Consider the following 22,330-nt stretch of genomic DNA (forward strand, 5'->3'; position numbering starts at 1 on the left):
CACTCTTTCTTCGGGAATGGCCGGGCTGTTGTGGTGCGCACGCATGCATGGCGTGCCGAGTTTCCATGCCGCCGGTACCAGGACAATGCTGCTCTAGAGAGAAGAGCACCTTGACAGCCTTGGGCAGGCAGGTGCTTATGATGCAGTCGGCTAGTGACTCAACTTCTCTCTTGATTTCTGGCATCTCATTGGTCTTGGGTGGGGTGCAGCGATGGATCAGAAGTACAGCACTTGCATTGTATGTGGGAGGTACCGGGTTCGAAATCGGCATACCGCCAAGCACCCACCGGTTTCTCTAATGGGTACAGGTGTCCTTGGTCGAGTGTGGACCCTTGAAAGGGGAACTTGTGACTGGAACGCTGCCTTTACCCTTGATAGGGGTCCCCGACCCTGGTCCATCTGGCAGGGCCCCTGGCCGTCATGCCAGATTGCGTGGGGGGAAAGAGTATAATGCCATGTCCTGTCACAGGTGGTTATGGCGTCCGCCGTGTCTGTGGAAGTCACCATGTGCATTCGTGTTCCTTGGTGGCGACAGGCAAAACGCTAGACGAAGAAAAAAAGAATATAACTACCTCGGACAGATGGTTAGTGCTGACCCCAACCATGAGAGAGAAATCTGGCACAGAAGAGGTATGGGTTGGGGAGCACATGGCAGGCACTGCCAAATAACGAAAAGTGAGCTAACTCTGTCACTCAAAAAAAAAGCTAAAACTTGGCGCCTTACTAAACAAGTGGAAAGCAAACTTGGGTTGGCTCAACAGGTCATGGAAACAATAACAATAATGTTAGTAGTAACACCCGGGGACAAGAAACGAGCTACCTGGATCAGGAAACAAACCCGAGTTGATATCATAGTTCAAGCAAAGAAAAAAGAATGGACTTGGGGTGGCCGTGTGGTGAGATAAACCGACAACCAGTGGGCGATTCGGGTCACAGAGTGGATACAAGGAGATGGGTCTAGAAGAAGAGAAAGGCCAATAACACGATGGAGGGATGAAATACAGAAATTCGGTGGCCAACAGTGGACTCGAGTAGCGCAGAACAGGAGTGGTTGGAGGTCTATGGGAGAGGCCTTCGTCCTGCAGTGGACCTGAGCAGGCTGTTGATGATTTATTTATTTATTTATTTTTTTATTATTTATTTATACTGTCAACCCTCACTTAGGGTCATTACAGAGAGGGAAGCATAAGATATGGAAAGCAAATACAGACATTGACACTTTCAGCAACTTCGAACAATAACAAAATAGCATATTCATTGCTCGGCGAAGTAAACATCAAGAGCACATTCAAATTTCTTAACGTCAGAACTTTCAACAATATGTCGCGGCAATTCGTTCCATGCTTCTATGACATCGGGAAAAAAAGATTTACGAAAGACACCGTGCGAGCACCGAAGGGGCGATGTGTAGGAAAAAAGCAGACCAGGGAGCTCGGTGATGTGCCTGCCTTCTGAACTCTCACGCTAGCCAAAGAGTGGCAGCGAGTTGCCACTGTGGTTGCTGCAGAACATTAGAGGCTGGCCTTAGAGCAGGCGTGCTCAGTGCAGCCTTGCACTTGGGACATTGTCTGACACATTTCTTTGCACAGAGTGGGGCCTCTTCCTTGGCCTCTTGGCAGCGGGCTGAGCTGGCGGGCGTCCAGCTGGCACCCTCTTAGAGCCTCTTGTAAGACCTGGTCGACGCCTGGCAAGGCTCGTAGGCTGCACCCTTATCTGACGCCCCCTACGCCTCCGTGCTGCTGCAGTTGCCCTGAAGGCGAGCATAAGAGCAGTTGCGTCACTTCCATTTGACACACGGCCAAGTTCCTGCCCAAGGCCCTGCAGTATCTCCAGGTATGCCGGGTTATGCTCGCTCATGGCATGCAGGCGTCGCAACTGGGACTCCAGGCTCTGGTAGGCATCGTCTCGAGACTGCAAGAGAGATGTTGGCAGCAGCAAGTTACTTCCTGTCTTCTCACCCATTACAGCTTGCATTTTTGCTTCCGTCATTCGCCTTCTGCTTAAAGTTTATTCTTGTAGTCCATCTCACAAGGCTTATGGGTGCGTGAAAGCTATAGCCGTTAGACACTCATAAAAGGAGTGAACACACCCCGAGAAAGGAATACGATTTGCAAAGTTGTGGTGAACAGCGAGGGCAAAATTAAATAAAGTGGAAAAGTTTTGTTAAGAGGGGAGACTTCTCTTAAAACAGCTTCCTTTAATTTATAAGTAAACTCTGTGAACCTTGTCAGTCTTTCTGCTTTTTTTTCCCACTGATTTCAAATGTGCCGTTATTTGTTGAGTAAGTCAATTAGTTCCCAAGATGATTAGAGATTATTAGTCATTTTTGGAGGAACAATAGACAAAACAGTGCTGGCCATAAAACTGTAATCTTTATATTTTGTAAAACTACGAACCATGGTGAGCGGAATAAAAGAATCGGTCTTTTGATGCACCACTTGGAACTAATTTTACAGCACACTAAACTTTGGTATTTGAAATGGGCATTCGAATTTCCTTGCCACTGGTGCCACCAAATTTTGATGAGCTGTAAAATTAGTTCCAAGCGGTGCATTAAAAGACCGATTCTTTCTCAAAAGACCGATCCAGAGTGCCTTGCCGTTTAACCTACAATTGACGTTCGACGGTAACCTCAGTATCAAGGCAGCCCCGAAATTTGCTTTGCTCACACTTTGAATTAATGAAGCTGCAGTCGGTACATAACATCAAGGTTAAGTCAAGTAGCAAGTACAGTTGTGCTAAGTGAGTCTTCGTTTATCATCCTATCTTATTTTTTTCAGATTTGAGCCGTGGTAACGTTTCTTTCTTACGCACCCATCCGAGGGCAGTTATGCTATTACTACAAGCGATGTAACTACAGCCCTCTTATTTGAGTCGAGAAAAGTTATCGCAAATCTCTGTCTTCCCTATGCAAGCCACGGTAGCAACGAATGGAATGGCATGCGCCGCTAGCATTCTGGCGTTGATAAGGCTTGGTCGTCACACACCAATCTTGCAGCCAAGCCCCATCATGCTAATACTACAAGCGACGTAGCCAGAGCTCCCTTATATAACTAAAAAAAAAAGCTACCCCAAATACCCGATCTTCCCGATGAAAGCCAAACAAGCCACAAGTGAATGTGCGCTTTCGAACAGAAATAGCTTGCAATTTGTCTCAAGGCAGCCGATAACCGCAAGTTAAAAAGAAATTGATTCTCTTCTGCTGAAAGGAATGACCCCAAAGCACGAGAAGGACGTGAAACCCGCCCGCTGCTGCCCGCTTTCCGGTGCTTTCTCGCGCTGCGTCGACGCCGATATCTGGCGAGCGTAGACATCAGCGTTGCTCGTGCATCAGCTCGCGCGTCAGCTTGTGTCGCCACGCGAGAAAACGCCAAAAGTACGCTGCATGTGGTTGGGCCTTTAACTTGTACTAAATGTGCGTCAGCTCCCCAGCGCCGCAGCCCCAGCCTCGGCGCACGAAGAGAAAGTGACGTCACGCTGTATGAGCCTGCCGTGGTACTTAGCTGACACACAGCACCTCCAAACCATACTAGAATGTGGTGCAATAACACCAGCCTTTAGAATGAGTCTTTGGACTGTGCTGTGCACGCACTGTTGCTATTATCTGGTAGCATATATGCCCTGGTCATCAGTTGACCATACGGTATGCAGTGGTGCTGTAATACTTGCCGGGGCAAAGGGAAAGCTACATGGAGGTTCAACACTCACAGCCAGTTAGACCTCTCCCCCCCCCCCTCTTCCCTCGCGTATACGTAGACAGCCAGTGAAGGCTGAATGCGGCAGATTCTATTGTTCCTTTTGGGTTGTCAGTGGACGCGTGTTTTGCCAACCATCACCACTCTTCCAGCCCCCAGCAGGTGCTGCAGCCATGCAAATGCATCATGTCATGGTGTTTACATGCAGGGAGAAATCCACTCCCTGAGTGCTGGGACCATATCAGGTGCAATGGTTACAGAATATACTGGAGGGGTTCTTACATATGAAGGACCATTTTGATGTAACTGAGGGGGTGTGTTTCCAATGAGTGTAGTCTTCCGAGTGGTAGCCCTGTACTTTTGGGAGAACAGCGCAGGTGTTGTGTAAAGAACGTAGGGGCTGCGCTGCAGTCCCAGAGAATTGTTGTCCTTGCATTTTATTGTTTACATGTAAGTTTACACTACATTTCTTCCCACTTTCTATTACTCTCAGGTATTGTTCTGTTTTTCTTTAATTTGCCGGTATCACTGGGGTAATGTCACATAAAAATGACTTGCCGCATGTAAGAGTGAGCAACAGTATTGCATCATGTGTCTGCATGAACATTTATTTGCCTGCTCTCACCTTTTTTCTCAAATGCCAATATTTTAAAGAAGCCTCAGACTTTGCTTAGATTTTGGCTGCTCAGACAAGCAGTAATGAAGGGTGCACTAATGTCAGTGAGCCAGGCTTATAATATATGCATACGACTGAGAGCTGTACTGGATAGTGCCTCGTCATGTCTGCACACCTTGTTTCTCTGAAGTTGGGGTTCCACATGCTCACAAACAGAAACAAGCAAATACTCTTTTTCTGTGTGCTCTATGCGGACACCGAGCACATGCTTACCTGAGCAAGCTGGGCAGGGTCTGTCTCTCGCACAATGGGTGCCAGGCTTGAAGAGGGCTGAGGGGGTGCGTCAACTGCACTGCTGGCCTCAGTGTGCGGACCTTCCGGAGCGGTGCTGCCGTCTGCATCGTGCTCTGGGAGCTGCTGCTCTCCCCGGAAAGGCTGGAAGAATTCCCGGGACGGGCATGTGTCGCCCAAGGCCAGCTTGCCCAGTTGGTGGTGGTCGTCGGTGCTCAGGAGGGGAGGAGCATTGGGAAACAGGCCCCCAAATTTTTTGTGCACCAGGGCCTGATGTTTACAAAATGCCCCCTGCTTCCCGGTGGCACAGCTGCAGGCTCCGAAGTGTGCATACACTTCATAAGTCACACCCTGGTGCGTGGCACTGGGCACCGCATACAGCTGGGGACCAATCTGCTGAATGCTCTCGGCTGCACTCTCGGGCATTCTTGATAGCAGCCGCTTGTACACGAGGCGGTGATGGGAAACGCGGTTGTTGGCGTGGCGGAGGATGCGGCTCTCAAAGTAGCGATCCCACACCACAGCCACCGAGTCCACCAGAGCAACCACGTTGAACGCTTCCGTCCGGTTCAACACAATGTCCTTCAGGACACGGATGGTGGCCTCCGCAAAGTTATTAGTGTTGTGCCCCCGTGTTGCAACACCAGCACGTAACAGCAGCACCCACTCCTCCTGTCTTGCGAGGAAAGCCTCCACTCGTTCCACATAGGCAACGTGGGACTCGGACTTCAGCTTGGCCGTTGCAGCCGCCAGCTTTTCCACCGTGTCAGCATACATGATCTGAAATAACAGATAATAATTGTGCAGTGAGAAATGTGCCCAGCAACAGTTCACAATCCTCATTTCACAAACATGCAAATTTACTTTCCAATCGATTTCTATGAAAAGTGCTGTAAATAGACCACATTGAAGCTTCTTTAATATACTTTAAAAAAATCAGACTGCTTGTTTCTTATCCTAGAAGATTAAAGTGAAAATTAAATTTTATTATGTATTTAAAAAAAATTGTCACCTGACCGTGCCTGCTTATTTAAGGTACAAATTTAAGACACTCCTACCTTTGGCTGTGTTTTTACAACTGCTTTTTTGAGCTTGGTTTATGCTGGGCTATAAAGATGCCGTTTTGTTTTCTGCTCAGGCTAGCACCACAAGCCAAAGCTAAAAAGATAGACAAACATGAAATCTAAGTTTGTGTGAATTTTGTACACAAACAGGAAAGGTTCTTAGGCCAGAGAATGTTTGCAGATTGTTATCATAAAATATCGATAATTAAAAAAGTAGATTCCTCAAAGGATTGCTTGAGATATGCGATACATAATCAATATATTATGTTTATGGTCGTTTTTTTTTTGGTACAACCCAATCTTACCTTATTTAACACCCCAAACATGTTTAAGGAGGATCGGGTTAAACCCAATTTCTCCCCGAATGGACATTTTCAAAGTGCACTATCGTGTGCTGACGGTCCGCTGTTCTAAACCACTACTTGATAGAGGCAAGCCCCACAAACACAGCTTTTGAACTTGTTGAGTATTGGCATGACTCTGCCGCTCGCTACCCAGGCTGGAAAATGCTGCACTGACATTGTTCCGCCTAGCTAGCGGAAGCTGTGTGGTCGAGAGAACTTTCTCCCGGCTGGAATACGTTCAACGATCGGACAGACCTCGAATGGAGACCAACATGTTGTGCATGCAGATAATTATGTACGAAAACAAGGGTGTGTAAACAATCGATGAGCAGCTTTTTGTGAATAAAATGTTTCGTTTCTTAGAAGTTATTACTGCTCTTTACTGTCATCATTACTGATCTATTTCCAAACAAACGCCAAATATAGTAGAGAATTTGCTAAAAAACCTCGATATTCCTCCGATAAACAGCGTGGAACAAACACCACTTTTAATGCGTTATGGTCGAATTTTTTCACCAAATGCGACCCCCCAGGGTCATTTTTTTTATTGCTGTTATCAATTATTTGGACGAGTCCATATCGAGATAAAATTGTAATTTTTTAGTGTGATCATAAAGTGAGAAAAAAATCATTTGTGTTGTTACATACACAGGGTTTATTCATGAGTAACACAAGAAAAATTCTAGGAAAGTTTCATGGGCGTAAGAAGCGGGAAGCGCCCGGAGGATGAAACCGAAATCAACCACTGCGCACCCACACGTGACCCGATGCGCAGGCATGGCCTCTGGATGAGAGCACAGGCCTTTCATCTAGCAGCCGTGGCGCGCGCGATAGCTGGCATGCTGCTGTAGTAAAGCATTAAAAAAGAAAAGCAGAGCCACCGGCGCAAGAGAAAAATTTTACGTATTTCTGCAGTGTGGCATTACAAGCCAAGTGAGAGAAATGATCGAAAAAGGTGCACTGTTGAAAGAACCCAGCGATGGCGTACATGTGCGTCATTGACCATTTTGCAGGTGTTTGCCGGGGACGTACATGAACACCATTGAACATGAAATGGTTAAGAATCTTGTAATACCTACTGATAAAATAAACTGAGTATTACTCAGTACATCTGTAGATTTGACCCGACAAGACCCGAATTCCGGAATGGTTCAGCAAAAAGACTCGATTTCCCCTCAATTATCAGTTTGAAAAATAGCACCTGATTTTTACCACCGATTTTCTAAAAATATAGAGCCCAAAAACGAACAACCCTAATTATGTTAAGGCATCTGCTGTGAGGGGGTCATTAGTTTCTCTTGATAAAACAAGTCTTTACAATGTGACTAGCGCGAGTTTATTTTTATGAGCCTAAAATGGTGTTGAGGCACTGTTGGCCTCGGTGAATAAAGCCAAATAGGTCATCGCCCGCAGTTACACAAACCGCTGAGCGCGGAGATATAGGCACTATTACCACCGGAGTGGGCCACACCACCTTACGGTCATGCTACAAACACAGTAGCAACAGCTGGCAGTTTGTCTCTTTTCTTTGCCATAAATGTAGACTGTACCCACCTCAACGTGTTGGTGCTGCACCAGCCTAAGCCACGAGCGAGCACATGTTCCTTCATTGCTTTTTTGTGCATGGTGCAGCCAGAGCCAACATGCTTTGTTTACAATCTGCTCTTACATTACTTTCGACACCATTTTTAATGTTCTTTTCTTATTTTTTTTTCATTGCAATTCATTTTGGGCAAAATGGTGGGGAATTTTAGTTATAGGGGCCATGAAGACAAGATACAAGTTTAGTTCAATAAAAAGGCTGCCTTGTAACGATAACAACAATGCAGATTGTATTGAAAACTCATAATCAAGATGTTAGAAGAAACAGTCTGCAGCGGTGCCTCCCTAGCCACTTTCTGGTGCTTTTTTTTTGACGTCACAGAATCTTGTTTGTGCAATTGGTGGTTGCCGACCAAAGCCATTGCCAAGAAACTCGACTGTGCGAGTGTGGCAGTGGCTCTAGTGCCATTTGATTGTACCACTTCAATGCTAACCGATAGTTGACACTTTGATGAGCATTTCTTAGTGCCAGCCTATAACATTCCACTCCTACACATATTGCATCACTACGGGGTGGAATTTGAAAGCTTTTCTATATTCATTGCTTTTTTCTGTTACAAGACATCTGGCGTGGTTGGAGTGGAGTTGAGTGAGCTACCAAAGCCTAGTTCTTTCAAACTAAACAAAGTTGTATTTTGTCCTCATGGAGCCTTTAAAAGGACAGCACCAGTCTTGGTTATGGACTTGTGTTCCACCTTAAATATGCACAAGGATTTCTTTGTGCTGAACCACATTAACATGTATCAGCCATGCCTCCTGTCTCCCTAGTTCGGGAAGGCCTTGTCTATATGTACGCAGACTGTGTTCGCACTGTCTGTTGTGCATAAATGCTTTTGGAGTGGGCACTAGAAGCAGCTTTAAAAAAAGGGCAATGCTAGAACTGCAACTTTTATGTGGTGTCGCCAAAGTGGGGACAAAAAACATGCCCTTGTTCGTTTGAATATGAAAATATCTTACCATTTGAAAAGCCGACATCAGGCGACGCCTCTCGTCTCTGTCAATCTTGTTTCTAGCTGCGGTCAGCCAGCGCCACTCAGCCTGTGCCACGTGAAAGTGGCACAGAAGATGTTTTGCTGTTGGCCATGTTTCCTGCAATGCAGCCTTCTCTGAACTCGAATTGTCCGTCATGAAGACTTGTGGGGCCTGCAAAATGGTAAAATGTGGCCTAATACACATAACAGGCCAAATAGAAGGCTACACAACTCTACTAAAACTGGAGGCTCTACATGTTTCAGTTCCATTCCTTCTTGCAAATAGAAAATTTTTGCACTTATTGAAAGCAACCTACTAATGCTACTGTGAAGCCTGGGCACTAATTTAGAGCAACACAACTCCATACTTTGACACTTAAATTTGTCTACAACGCATTATTTTATTCTAATTTAATTGTTACAGTCAAACCCAAGCACTGACTTTGCAGGACACTCATGCAAGGTATAACACACTGCCACGGCTCTTTTGAAACAGTGTCACAAACATCCCTTCCACATGCTTTATGACATCGTAACATCATAGACGTGGTAGTTGGTAGTTGTCTTCAGCAGTGGCCATAAGATTTTGGGCCCTGCTTAGCCTGCAGATGCATGCCAATCAATAAAAAGATGGTATAGAGAAAACATGGACCAATTTGTTTCATCTAATGTCTGACAAGCAGTGCCACATTAAACATTAACAATGAAATCATCTTTAACATTTTCAACTTACACACTGATTCCCAAAGCAAAGTGGATAGGTGTCCTACAGCAGCTGGAAGGCTGCTAGGTAACCCTCAGTGCTTTGCTCGTTGTGGAGCAGCGCTGCGATAAGGATTGCACCAGCGCTTGTTGCCACCAGCACCAGCGTCACGGTGCACCTGGTTGTGTCGCAAGAGGAGGTTGAGTCAATGAACACAATGTCCCGCGCCACATCCAGTGCCTGGGCTCGCTGCATGATGGGGGTCGCCACCAGAACTGCCCAGCAGGTACTGCTGTCGCTCCTGCTGACAGTCACGGTGGTGCCTGCAAATTTTTGTACAAGGAATCAGTTGCACTTTCACAATTAAGTCCCCCTTAAGTAATTGTGTTGGGCCCTCATGGCCTCAGAACCACCTTGTGTACACAAAAAAAACTGGCCTTGTATGTGCTCACTTCACTGAAAATATTGTCGAAGAAGAATATTTGTCTGTTGCCCCTGCCACTTCAATGCCTCTTCTCGCCCACTTCTTGCGCTCTGCCTTTTACGTCATCCTCCGCTCCTGACAAACACAGCGGAAGTTTGCTCAGGTCGGCTCACTTTTGCTGCATTTCACTGCTCACATGCCATCTATTGGAACCTTTTGTTCCCGTTGCACTTGGAATGCCACTTAAGGGGCCATGAAGACAAAACACAAGTTTGGTTCATTCAAAAGATTGCCTCGTTAGAATCGTACTGACACCGCCTTTAGCTTAAACTTCGCTCAAATAGGCTATATAATTAGGAAAAAAGGGAATGGATACGCGACTCGCGAGCTCATTTCCCGCAACAGAACCTATGATGTCATACCAGCCAGCTCTGTGAATGGCGGAGGCCGGCAAAAGCAAACGCAAATTAGGCAGAGCTTATCAGCTTACCAAACGAGCTATTCGCACTTAAATTTAGGTTACATTCTTTTTAACGCAGTAAGAATGGTGGTACAAACAGTGGAAGTTACGAAAGCACACGTAAACATAGAAGTACCAATGTGTACTGCTGTTGGTGCTCCGTGCACTATGCTCGGTTTAGCTGCACAGGACTGCGGGGCTTTGGGGTTGTCTCAGATGACAGTGGCGAGTTGACGCATGCAACGGTGTCTTACGAGACCATATTTGTCGAGAAAGCACAATGTTTCACGAAACGATTATTTTCTCCCTGAACAAAAACAAGCCACGATTAAATACGGTCAAAAACAAAGCAAAGGCAGAAAACGGATTTCTGCGGTATGGTGGCACCATCTAAGTTCACTAACAGTAAACAAAGCTTCACAATCGGCTTCAGAGCAGTCAGTTCCTTTGATGTCATCGCAGACCACGAAAACTCATGATTTAGCGGGAAAATAAAAGAATGAACTTAAATTGAATAATTTCTCAGTGAATAAAACATCGTTTGCATCTGAACAAGCGCTGGGGACACTATAAAACATGAAATCTTTCGAATAAAACAAACATTTTTTCTGAATGGCCCCTTTAAAGGTATATACCCAGGTGCTAGCCCTTTTTGTAGTTTGGGTCAAACTACCTTTTTCAACGCATCTTTTTTTTTTAATTTTAACAAACGCTTCAGAGTGCTTAAAATACTCTTAAACACGTGGTGCAAAAGTGTGAGGCTCACACTATCCCATGATGATAAGACCATGTTACTTATCGCCAGTAGTCGGAGGGCACAACAAAGACTGCAAAACCGCACGTTACCTTAATCCTTTATGGCAAACCTGTAATGTAAGTTACTTGCTACCACAATCTTGGCCTAGACGTCACAGCCTCCAGATCAACTACGCCATGGCTCCAAGAAGCCCACCAGCATGCCCTTCAACCGTTACATTTAGTTTGCTGGATTTCCACAAAACACAGGAGCAGTTCACACAAAGATGGCTCTTCTCGTTGATGCAATCCCGCTGCGTCATCTCGCACACCAGGCGCAGTTTCAGTATATGACAAGGGCAGAGTGGGCTCACTGAGAGACCATCAAGAGAGAAGCAATGGGAATCATTAGCTGCCTTCCTCATTTAAAGGAGCCATGAAGAGAAAATGAAGTTTGTTTTATTCGAAAGACCTGCCGTGGTGGCTCAGTGGCTAAGGCGTTGCGCTGCTGAGCACGAGGTCGCGGGTTCGATTCGCGGCCGCGGCAGCCGCTTTTCTGATGGAGGCGAAAAGCAATAACGCCCGTGTGTACGAGATTTCGGCGCACGTTAAAGATCCCCAGGTGGTCAAAATTAATCCGGAGCCCTCCACTACGGCGCGCCTCATCGCCTGCGTTGCGTCGGTGCGTTAAACCCCACAATCAATCAATCAATCGTTTTATTCGAAAAATTTAGTGTTTTATGGTGCCCCCAGCGCTTGTTCAGGTACAAACGATGCTTTATTCACTGAGAAATTATTCAATTTAAGTTAAATTTTTGATTTTCCCGCTAAATCGTTTGTTTTCGGGGTCTGCAATGACATCAGAGGAACCGACCGCTCTGCAGCCTAGAGTGCCTTGATTCACGCGTCCGCCGTACAGGGTAGAGACGCATATACGCTGGCGCCACCATTTTGGGTCGCTCGTTCGCCGCCGAAGCAAGTCAATGTGTCAAAACAGCGCTAAATTATCGCCGCAACGCGGGTTATTGGCGAAGTTTAAATCATCTTATCTATGTCGCGTTGCTAAATCTCAAGGGAAATGAAAAGAACAACTCGTTGAGCACGTTGGCCCAATCGCGACGGCACGAGACCGTTAAAAGGGTGTCTCCACCCTGTACAGCGGTGCTGGCCTCCAGGCATAGAGTTAATACTACTGACTCCAGGTACCGTACAGTGGCGTTTCCGCGTTTCTTTATGTTACCTGAACCTAGTTGCCACCATACCGTGGCAAGCCTTTGGTTTGTTTTTGACCGTATTTAAACCTGGCTTGTTTTTGTTCTGGGAGAAAATAAGCATTCTCTGAAACAGTGCTCGCTCGACAAATATGGTCATGTAAGACACTGTTGCTTGCGTCAATCGGCCAGTGTTGTCTGAAACAACCCCAAGCCCCGCAGTGCTGTGCAGCTAAACCAAGCATAGTGCGCGCAGTACACACAGCAGTACGCATGGGTACTTCCATGTTTACGTTTGCTTTCGTAACTTCCACTGCTTATCCCACCATGCCCTAAATTTAAGCACAAATCGCTCGTTTGGCTAGCTTCTAAGCTCTACCTAATTTGCGTGTGCTTGTGCCGGCCACCGCCAATCGCAGAGCTGGCTCGAATGATATCATAGGTTCTGTTGCGGGAAATGAGCTGGTGGGTCGCCTGGCCATTCTCATTTTTCCTAATTATGTAGCTTATTTGAGCGAAGTTTACGTTAAAAGTGGTTTCAGTATGATTCTAACGAGGCAATCTTTTGAATGAACGAAACTTTTGTTTTTTCTTCATGGCTCCTTTAACACCCATCTCTACACGACAGGAAGAAGCTAGCCTTAGGCAGTGGTGACAGGTATGCTTGCTTAAAGCAAAGGTGTACTCATTTGTGGTTTCCTTAAGGTGGTATATGCACCTCCAGTTCAATACACCACCATCTACCTCTCCAGAACCCCCTTCTTGAAAACAAATATTACTTGCTGGTTGCAAGCCTCTAAGTTTTTCTAGCCGTGGTGTGCCACACTTGCACCCAGTGCTAGTCAAGACACATTTTATGCCGATGCTGGTGTTTCAGGCAGCCTTGTCACCACAGTAGTTGAGAATCAGGAACCCTGACGTGCAGTTTTGTCAAACCTGCCACAACTACGCCACTCAGAGACCCCTGTCAACACTTGCTGAGCTAAAAGCAATTTCCGAAGCATTGACGACTATAGAGCGTCTTAGGTGAGAACAATCACAACCTGTTGTGATTTTCAGACTCAATAAAAGCTGTACAAGGCCCTTGGAAAATACCCCACCAAGTACCCATATCCTAAACGTTCCACGCAAAGACTACAACACTTAGCTTCCGAGTGAAGATTGCTTGGGCCCAGAGGACGTTAACTCCTGGACATAGGCAGGTAGATGGTTGCAGACACACATGCCTGCTATGACGCATCTACTACCTCTATTTTCAGTTGACTCTACAACAGAGCACCTTGGACAAAATGCCTTCAGTGCTCCACACGTGCACTTATCCCACTCTGTGGATGTAACCTCCCTGGTGGGCTCATCCGCCTCAAAAAGGTGGCACTACTAACAATTTCCACTGATGCCACATTTACACCTGCTTTCACCCACACCTGGCCGCTAGGTCGACAGGGTTTATTCGGGCCTACACATTTATTTTGCTGTATGTTGGCACCGACCACAGACATTCACCACATTTTGTGGACTTACCGTGGTCTCCAGTGTTCCTAACAGCAAGTAGCATGAAACTTCATAGGCTTGTTCAGTTTTTTTAGCTGATCTCAAATATCTAATTAGTTTTCATGTGAGATGGCTAGTTTCTGGGTTAATTAAAATATTTCTTGATTTTTTTTTTAGAAAAGTAGGAAAAAAGTATTCAACAAAACATTACCAGCAAGACATGAATACATAACAGAAGTTGTGGAGAATGAAATGTGGAAAGCAGTTTTTTGTTTTGCAATCACGTACAAGTTTACATCAATTCTAACTTCTAGGTTTGAACTACTTCTCCTAACCAATTAAAAATAATGCTAATTAACTACTGAAACACAAACCGCAAAATCTGCTTCCCATATCACATGGTTTACACATTCAGCTTCAAAGTGCAAAACAACTTATGTTCCTAGTTGCACTACATGCTGGGATGTACCTCTCGAGAATTTTGTATCAGTGCGATACCACTCGAGGCGAAAAAGTGGGGAATTATGGTAAAATAATTATTTCTTTGTTAGAATCGGGCCTCTATGGCTTTTATAAGCACTGTTTCAAATATGGAATTTTTGGAGGAAAAACTGAAAATCGAGAGAAAAGTGACACCTAAAAAAATGCTTTTTTGGGCAATTTTTTGGTCCCAAAGACCCACGTGCCTCCTTAAGTAGTGTGGGGCTCAACCCAGAGCAGCCACCTGACTAGTCTGACACTGGCTTTTTAATCCATATCGCAGGAGCCTTCAGACTTCCTCACTGAGAACTACCTGTTCCAGTACATTTAGCCTCACTCGTACCCACCATTTTCTGCTGCACAGCAAACTCTTGGAATTAAAAAAAAAAGTACACATCTATTTTAACAGGGGCCATGAAGACAAAATGTAAGCTCGGTTCATTTGAAAGATTGCCTCATTAGAATTACACTGACATTATTTTTGATGTAAACTACGATCAAATAAACTATGTAATGAAGAAAAAATAATGGGCATGCAACTCACCCGCTTCTTTTCTGCATTGAATTTGTGACCTATAATGGGTTGCTTTTTGCAATACGCTTAGACCGACAAAATCAAGTATAAACTAATGAGGGATTATAAGCTCACAAAAAGAGGTTTGCAAGCTTGGATTCCAGGCTTATTCTTTTTACAAGAGTAATGGTGAGGTAAACAATGGAAATAGCAATCGAATGCATAAACGTATAAGCACTGTGTATGGTGCGCACCAGGTACTGTGGCAGATGCTGCACAGCTGTTGAGAACTGACATAAGCGAGGGTGCCACTTACACAATTCTGCCCATCAAGCCATACACAATGTTTTACAAAACAATCATCACATGTAACAAAAATACGCAAGCTACAACTCCGGTCAAAAAGAAAAGAGAGCCCGCACAGTAGTCTGAGTGGTATCACTGCGACATCTAGGAGGGCGGACAGTACCCAAGGTAACAAAAGACGTTTCACTGTTACCACCTCCCTCAATCAAAATACTAAACTTTGTTTTAGGTATCTGCCTGGACTACGTCATTGCTGACGTCACGAAATGCACGATGCAGCGGGATAATTGAAATTTTTGCTTAAATTGTTCAATTTCTCAGTGAATAAAGCATCATTTGCTGCTGGACAAGCGCTAAGGGTACTATGAAACACAAAACCTTGTGAATAAAACAAACATATTTTCTCCTCATTGCCCCCTGTAATAAAAGAACACTGGTGGTACCAGTTATGAATTGATCTTCTGTTTCAAATATGCCTAATGTTTTCTTTTTGCTCAACAATGTTGAGACCTGACTTGTGTTAACTTTTGGATAGGTGAGTGGATCGAAAGACAGGCAAATGTACAGTACAGACAGACTACAATTTTTGTTTAAGTAAAGTACATACAGTTGAACCGCGTTATGATGAACACTGATATAGCAAATTATTGGTTATAGTGAAATAAATACGAACATTGGTTGGTCACGCTTCGTTTCAATGCCACCTATTCTTTTATATTGAAAATTAATCCGTGAGAGCAATGCGTGATATCGGATACTATAACGAAGAAATATTGGCCAGTAGCCCAAGAAGCTATTTGGAAAAACTTGGAAAAGAAGTAGAAAGAGCCCTTTTGTTCGTGGACACTAAAAATTTCATGCTGCTTAGTGCTGTGAATAGCCAACAGACGAAGATCACATCCTAACTAAAAAAAAGAATGCAGGCTTGTTTTGTAAGATGAACTTTGTTCTGTTGCTATTTCACGTGTCATGCTCTGGTTCACTGAGCTTGAAATAAGGGTTACCTTGTTTACAGTGGGCTTGAAGCTTAAAATGTTTCGTATTTTTATCAACGATTTGTGTGGGAGTGAGACTGCTGATTGGCTTCAGGCAATTTTTAACTCTACCGTTGGATATAACGAACTAAATCAGTGTCCTGATACTACTTCGTTAAAATGAGGGTCGACTGTATCCCAATAAAGACTACCGTCTCTAAAGCTCTGCGCAAAGTCTCTTGTTGTGCATTAGAAGTGCAATTACAACTGCAAAATTGTGCTTTATAATTGCAATGGCTGTACTCTTGTACCCTCAGTAGGGTAGCAAGTGAGCCTAAAGCAAATTATAGAGCAATGCCAAGCCTACTCCCAAGAGTAAGCTGTTCGTGGGAAATAATCCTCACTGTACCTTGGGCTGCATAGAGGGGCGCCTTCTCCTCTAGTTTGGCCAGTGGGTCGATGGCTCCACCCCCGAAGCTTGTGGCCCTCCAAACGCAGTGCCAATGCTGCACGGTTCTGGCCAGAGGGTTGATGGCCCCGTTCGCCAGAAGCATGAGGCCGTTCTCTTGCACGCACAGCTTGCTCTCGTGGAGCTTCCTCGCTTCCCCGATTCCCATGCCGTCGTTGAAGTAGCCGATGAATGTCTCCCTAGTTGAGGCAGTGCCACGAAGGAGGCGTAGTGCATCCGCTGACTCCAGGCTGTGTGTGTGCCTTCCGTCGATGCGTATAACAGCAACGAGGGGTACAGGTAGGCGCAAATACGGGTCCTTCTTCTTCGTGGACTTTGTCACGAGCTTTATCTTAATATCTAACCTTGCCATGCACATGGCATTGCGTTTCTCCGACACCTTGTTTCTCTTGTGGTGTTGGCAGCGCCAAACCTTGTGAAAGGCCATTCTGCAACACAGAGAAGTGTATACAGTTGAGCTGGGTGCTCTTTCACTATATACACACACCTCAAAACACTATTCGGTGCTGCAGGTGAGGATTACAAGAAAGGCAGCCAATTAACCATTACTGCATTTACAAACTGTCCTGCACTTGTGAAATATTACAGCTGCATTATAAGCACTATTGCATTGAATTTTGTAAACAAGAACTTCATTGCATAATTTCTTTCTCAGGAACAGTGCCACTAAGGAAAACATTGATATTTTTATAAACAACAATAGAAGATGTGAATCCTTCTGGCAAGCGTGATACTGTAGTGATACGTTGACTGGGAAACATTACCTCAAACATAGTCGTTTTACACTTGGTCGTGAATGCTGCATAATTTTCACTGGTGGTTATAACAGTTTAGGGTAACAATATCGAAATTTTAGACAAACCAAGGGCTAAGTAATGGTTGGGTTGTACAGCTTCTGAAGTACTCGACGAATTTGATATATGTCTTCTGTACAAGGCTATTGACCACAGTCTCTGCACTGACGCCATCAAGACAGAGTTTGATATCAGTAATCATCTGCGCTACCACTCACACTGTTGCCAATGTATTATTTTTAACAATTTCTGCTTCATGCACACAGATTTTGCTGCATACGATATGCATATTCTTTTTGATGGGATTAATAAGTAGCTGCACGTGAGCTTGGGATCACGGTAGCCGCAGCAGAGATAAAACTCAGTAAAAAAAAGAAAACAGTTAGCCCCTGGGCGCACTATTTTTGGGCCAGTGAACTGCTGCGAGTCCAAATAGCGGCAAGGAATGTCACTTTTCGAGATGCACTCGACCGATAGATGAGCGGTTTGTGTCGGTTTGTGTGGCCTTTTAATGAGCGCTCATTGCGTCACAGTTCACGGCTCAACTGTAAGCGACACACACGCAAAAAAATACAAATATATAAACAAGAAATAGCAAGAATAAAAATATAAACAGTACAACCCAAGTTTCGAAACGACGCTTCACGTACTACAACCCATCGTATCAAAACGTACCTTTCTCCGCGTTTCTGCACCTTATGGACAATCCAGGTAGTGTTTGTACACCCGCTGTAAGCGTCCACGAAGGCGTTGACTGCGGTTTCGTCTGGAAGGTTCGCGCGGAACACCGACTCCTGATGTGTTGACGCGAGGTCATCTCTGATGATCTCGAGCGGCTGCACGTGCACATCCATGAAGCAGAAGTACGCACGTTTCCACTTGGTGATTCGCCTCGTCGCCACAAAACGATGAGCCAGCCGTCGCAGCCGCGCCAAAACTGGATAGCCAATCACGGCCGAGGAGTAGGCTGACGTACTAGCTGAAAACGAAACTTCTGGCCACGCAAACGGCGGCGGGCGAGCCTCTGCTGCCGCTGCCACCGCTGGGACCGTCAGGTCGGGCCGGCAACTTTCGCGTGTGCTTCGGTTCTTTGGTCAGTGGCTTCAGCGTACGCGTGCACTAATAAGCGAACAGCGTGGTACTCATCAGTGTGGAGAAACGTTATAGGTTGACTTGCAGCATTTCGTACTTCTATCGGCGAGTGGTAAAGCTTGTAGAGTTGGGAGGCGTCAGAACTTTGCGCCAGTGAAAAGAAGCGAAATTTGTGGGTCGTGATGGAAGTGTTCTGGCTTGAAAGCAAGCGTCTAGATTGTTCGCTTTCAGGAACGTAAACAATAACCATGCATATATACGCGAAAAAGCGTCCGCGTGCGCGCGCACTTAAAGCACCGCGCCCAGCGCTACCTTTACTAGGAACAGGATGAAAGACGAGCGTCTGCAGGTGCGCAAGAGAGTGCTGAGAGTGAGAGGCGAGAACAGGTAAGCAAAGGTTTATTTCGTGCTTCAGCTTCCCAGCGCGTACGTCATGCTCGCGCACGGTGCGAAACCATGGACCGCCGCGAAGCAGCGCGACTACAAAAGACGAAAATAAATTTTTGCCTTCACTTTATCAAGTCATTACTGTCAAATCTGAACAAAATAAGATAGGGTGATGAACGATGACGCACTTAGCACAACTTTACTTCTACTTTGTTTAACCTTGATGTGATGTGCTGACTGCAGCTTCTCATGAATTCAAAGTGTGGGCAAAGTAAATTTCAGGGCTGTCTTGATTCTGAGGTTAGCGTCGAACGTCACTTGTAGGTTAAACGGCAAGGTGCTCTGGCCCCCTTTGTTTGCCTTGAATAACAACAACAAAAAAGCCGATGAAGCCCTCATTGCAAAAAAAAAAGTGAAAGTTCTACCAGGATTCGAACCATGGACTTTCCAAACAAAACGACAGCACACAAGCGCGCAACCGCTCGACCACGGAGGAAACGCTGGCAGGACTCCAGAATTTGGTACTCTAACGGAGGCTGCCAATGAATATATTGGCGAGTGATTTCCTTTGGTCGTATTTGAAAGATTTGAGCCGTGGTAACGCTTGTTTCTTACGCCCCCATCTTGAATCCGAGGACAGTTATGCTATTACTACACGCGATGTAGCCACAGCCCTCTTATTTGAGTCAAGCAAAGCTATCGCAAAACCTCGGTCTCCCCAACGCAAGGCACGGTAGCCACGAATGGAATGGCATGCGCCGCTAGCATTCTGGCGTTGATAAGGCTTGGTCGTCACGCACCAATCTTGCAGTCAAGCCCCATCATGCTAATACTACAAGCGACGTAGCCTGAGCTCCCTTATTTAACTAAAAAAAAGCTACCGCAAATACCCGATCTCCCCGATGAAAGCCAAACAAGCCCACAAGTGAATGAGCGCTTTCGAACAGAAATAGCTAGCAGTTTGTCTCAAGGCAGCCGATAACCGCAAGTTGAAAAGAAATTGATTCTCTTCTGCTGAAAGGAATGACCCCAATGCACGAGAAGGACGTGAAACCCGCCCGCTGCTGCCCGCTTTCCGGTGCTTTCTCGGGCTGCGTCGAGGCAGATATCTGGCGAGCGTATACATCGGCGTTGCTCGCGCGGCGTCGCCACGCGAGAAAACGCCGAAAGTACGCTGCATGTGGTTGGGCCTTTAACTTCTTCTACCATGCTTCTACCACATGTGCGTCCGTCAGCTCCGCTCGGCAGCGCCGCAGGCCCAGCCTCGCCCACGGAGCGAAACACATCGGCCGCCGCCCTTTTTAAAACAAGGGAAACAAACAAACAAAAGCCCACGGCGTACGAGGTCGCGAACGAAGCGGAAGTGACGGCACGTTGTGACGTCGTTGTTTGTGGGGGGGCGTGGTCGGCGGGGCTCCTCATGGGATATCGTGTGGGAATACGCTGCCAGGGTCTGTTTGTTTGGGGCTCCTAATCAAGTTCTTCGGTGGTCTACTAAACTTTCTGACCTATGAATTGGCGTGGTTCCTCTGTTAGAATGTCAAATAGTTCAAGCGCCTGGGAAAAGGCCTGGTTTATGCACATGGCGTTTGAGTTGGACGAAGGTGTTGACGTCATTAAGGCCTCTCTTAGGGGTTGCCCTGCGTATGCTACGTGCAAGTTTTAGGGCGTCGTCATTTTGTTCCGCGGGAACTGCTTCTGGCCGAGGACTAGTGAAGGTTGCGGCACCAAGGTTGGTCACTGACGTTCAGCGTATACTCTGAGTGCTGCTGACGAATTGTTTCGGTATTATCGGCTTGAAAATTGTCTGGTGAGGCTTTTCCAGAACTGGCTGTTAATAGTGGCCGTTTTCAAGTGTGGCGACATAATCTGTGAATGATCTGGAGCTCGATGTTCCAGCAGTTCCTTCGTAGACTTGTTTACGACTGAAGAGTTGGAGATGTCGTACAATACATCAGTACTACGATGAGATTCTGTTTTTATTCCCTGTTTTAAAAAGATTTGCAATCTCGTTCTGGAATAGAATATACTCTCTTTCCATGGGAAGAGTGCAGCAAATTCTTCGTCGAGACATTCGGTGTGTACGTATGGCTTAGGTTCCTTGTGCATTAATTGGAGCCTGGGTTCATGTTCCTGGAGTCAGTAAAGAAGGCTAGCAGCGGGCAGTTAACGGTGGAATTAGCTTCGTCTCGACCTTCTGTATTATTGCTCAGATTTCCTGTCGTTTTACGGTACAAACATTGATAGCATGAAGGTTTGATAAACTGTCCTCTTTTTTCCCCGTCAGCCATCTTACTTTTCAAAAGTAAAGGTGCGGCTTCGATTCCCTCACCGGGCTTCCGCAGAGCGCATTGAGCTCCCGCTGAGGTAGACGTTTCTCACCATCCTCTCAGGATGTGAGCAGGTCCGTTCGCGTCAGTGGGGCATCTCCCCTCAATAGTTCTTAAGCTTAAGGTCGGACACTTCCTCGTTGTTGAAAGGGTTTAGTTTGTACAACGGCCTTCTAAGCTTGCCGTCACGGACTTCATAGTTTCTATAGGCGCATAACTATGCAAAACGCCAACCAAACAAGTGGGCGCGTACCGCAGATCGTGCTTTGTTGGACCTTTAAATGTCCATAGATAGATCGTGTTGATGACAACAAGGCTTGGTTTGACATCACTGGTGGCCTCTGTAGTCATGAAGATCCACATTTGATCAGACCCAATACGTAGCCAGATTCTGTTGTGCCCTACAGTCCTCAAAAATTTGTTAGTGTAAAAAATGTTCGTTCCCGTTGTTTCCAATTTTTTTTACAAATGGCACGTCAGCTGCTTTGGATGTTTCTAGAATTTGTATGATGTCCAAAGCACATTTAGCACATCCGAATTATGTTTGTAGTTTGAGTCGAACAACAGGATATTTTGGGGTCTTTGTTCTACTAGCGTTGCAGAATGTGTTGATCGGCAGACGGCCCTCCCCGACCACAGGAAGTTACAACTACTGTGATTTATCTTTAGGAGAAAAGCTACTCTGACTGTGTTAGTTAACTACAGCACACAAAAAACTGCCTCTTTTGTCAGAGACAGCCCATATACGAATGGTCTGAACAAAAACAATAGGACCATCGTTCTCGCTTTGCTTGACTGCGCAGACGTGTAGTACGCACTTAGTGAGTGAGTGTATGGAGTTCCAGCGTTGAGAATAGACTGCATGCAGAGAGACGTCGCATGCATTCGTTTCCATTGTGAGCAGTTGATGTGTATCTGGCATTCGCTTGAGTGGTTCCCCTTGGCTGGGCAGCAAAAGCATCTTGCATCCAGCCGAAGCCGCTGCCTCTTGGCGTTATTTGCGAGGGTCGCCGTACCTTCCTTAGTGCCACGTAGTATGTTCTTGCGGAATAACCAATGGCTTTCTTTCGGTGGTTGTTTTCGTGCGCTGTGAAAGACAGCACCCGTGAAAGGACTTGATTTGTGAGGGTCCTAGTGGAGTTATTCACGGGTTATTTTAAATTTTGTTGGCGCTTTGTCAGGCACAGCTTGTGATTTCAGCCGACGTTTGACCTCGATACCAAGGAAGTTCATGAGATCTTGCAACCTCATGTCAGCTGGTTGAGCACGCTCCCCGGAAGTCCACATCGAAGATTCCACGGGACGTCAATGGTACGGAGCAACTATGTCGGGGGGAATACTCCGAAGCGGTGTGTGCATAAACATCGAGGCGTATGG

General features: G+C 45.8%; 1 pseudogene across 1 annotated transcript; it reads right to left on the minus strand.

Moving 5' to 3' along the window:
* Nucleotides 1-463: 463 nt before the first annotated feature.
* LOC144173454 (uncharacterized) lies at nt 464-17,998 on the minus strand (annotated as a pseudogene). Its single transcript, XR_013323278.1, has 6 exons — nt 17,820-17,998; nt 16,291-16,778; nt 9,317-9,609; nt 8,570-8,755; nt 4,585-5,382; nt 464-1,911 (listed from the first exon to the last, which is right to left on the minus strand). The product of XR_013323278.1 is annotated as an uncharacterized LOC144173454 (transcript).
* Nucleotides 17,999-22,330: the final 4,332 nt, after the last annotated feature.

Source organism: Haemaphysalis longicornis, unplaced genomic scaffold (assembly GCF_048455015.1).
Source record: "Haemaphysalis longicornis isolate Haplotype H1 unplaced genomic scaffold, Haemaphysalis longicornis Haplotype H1 scaffold_3, whole genome shotgun sequence".
In the NCBI taxonomy this organism is placed as follows: Eukaryota; Metazoa; Arthropoda; class Arachnida; order Ixodida; family Ixodidae; genus Haemaphysalis; species Haemaphysalis longicornis.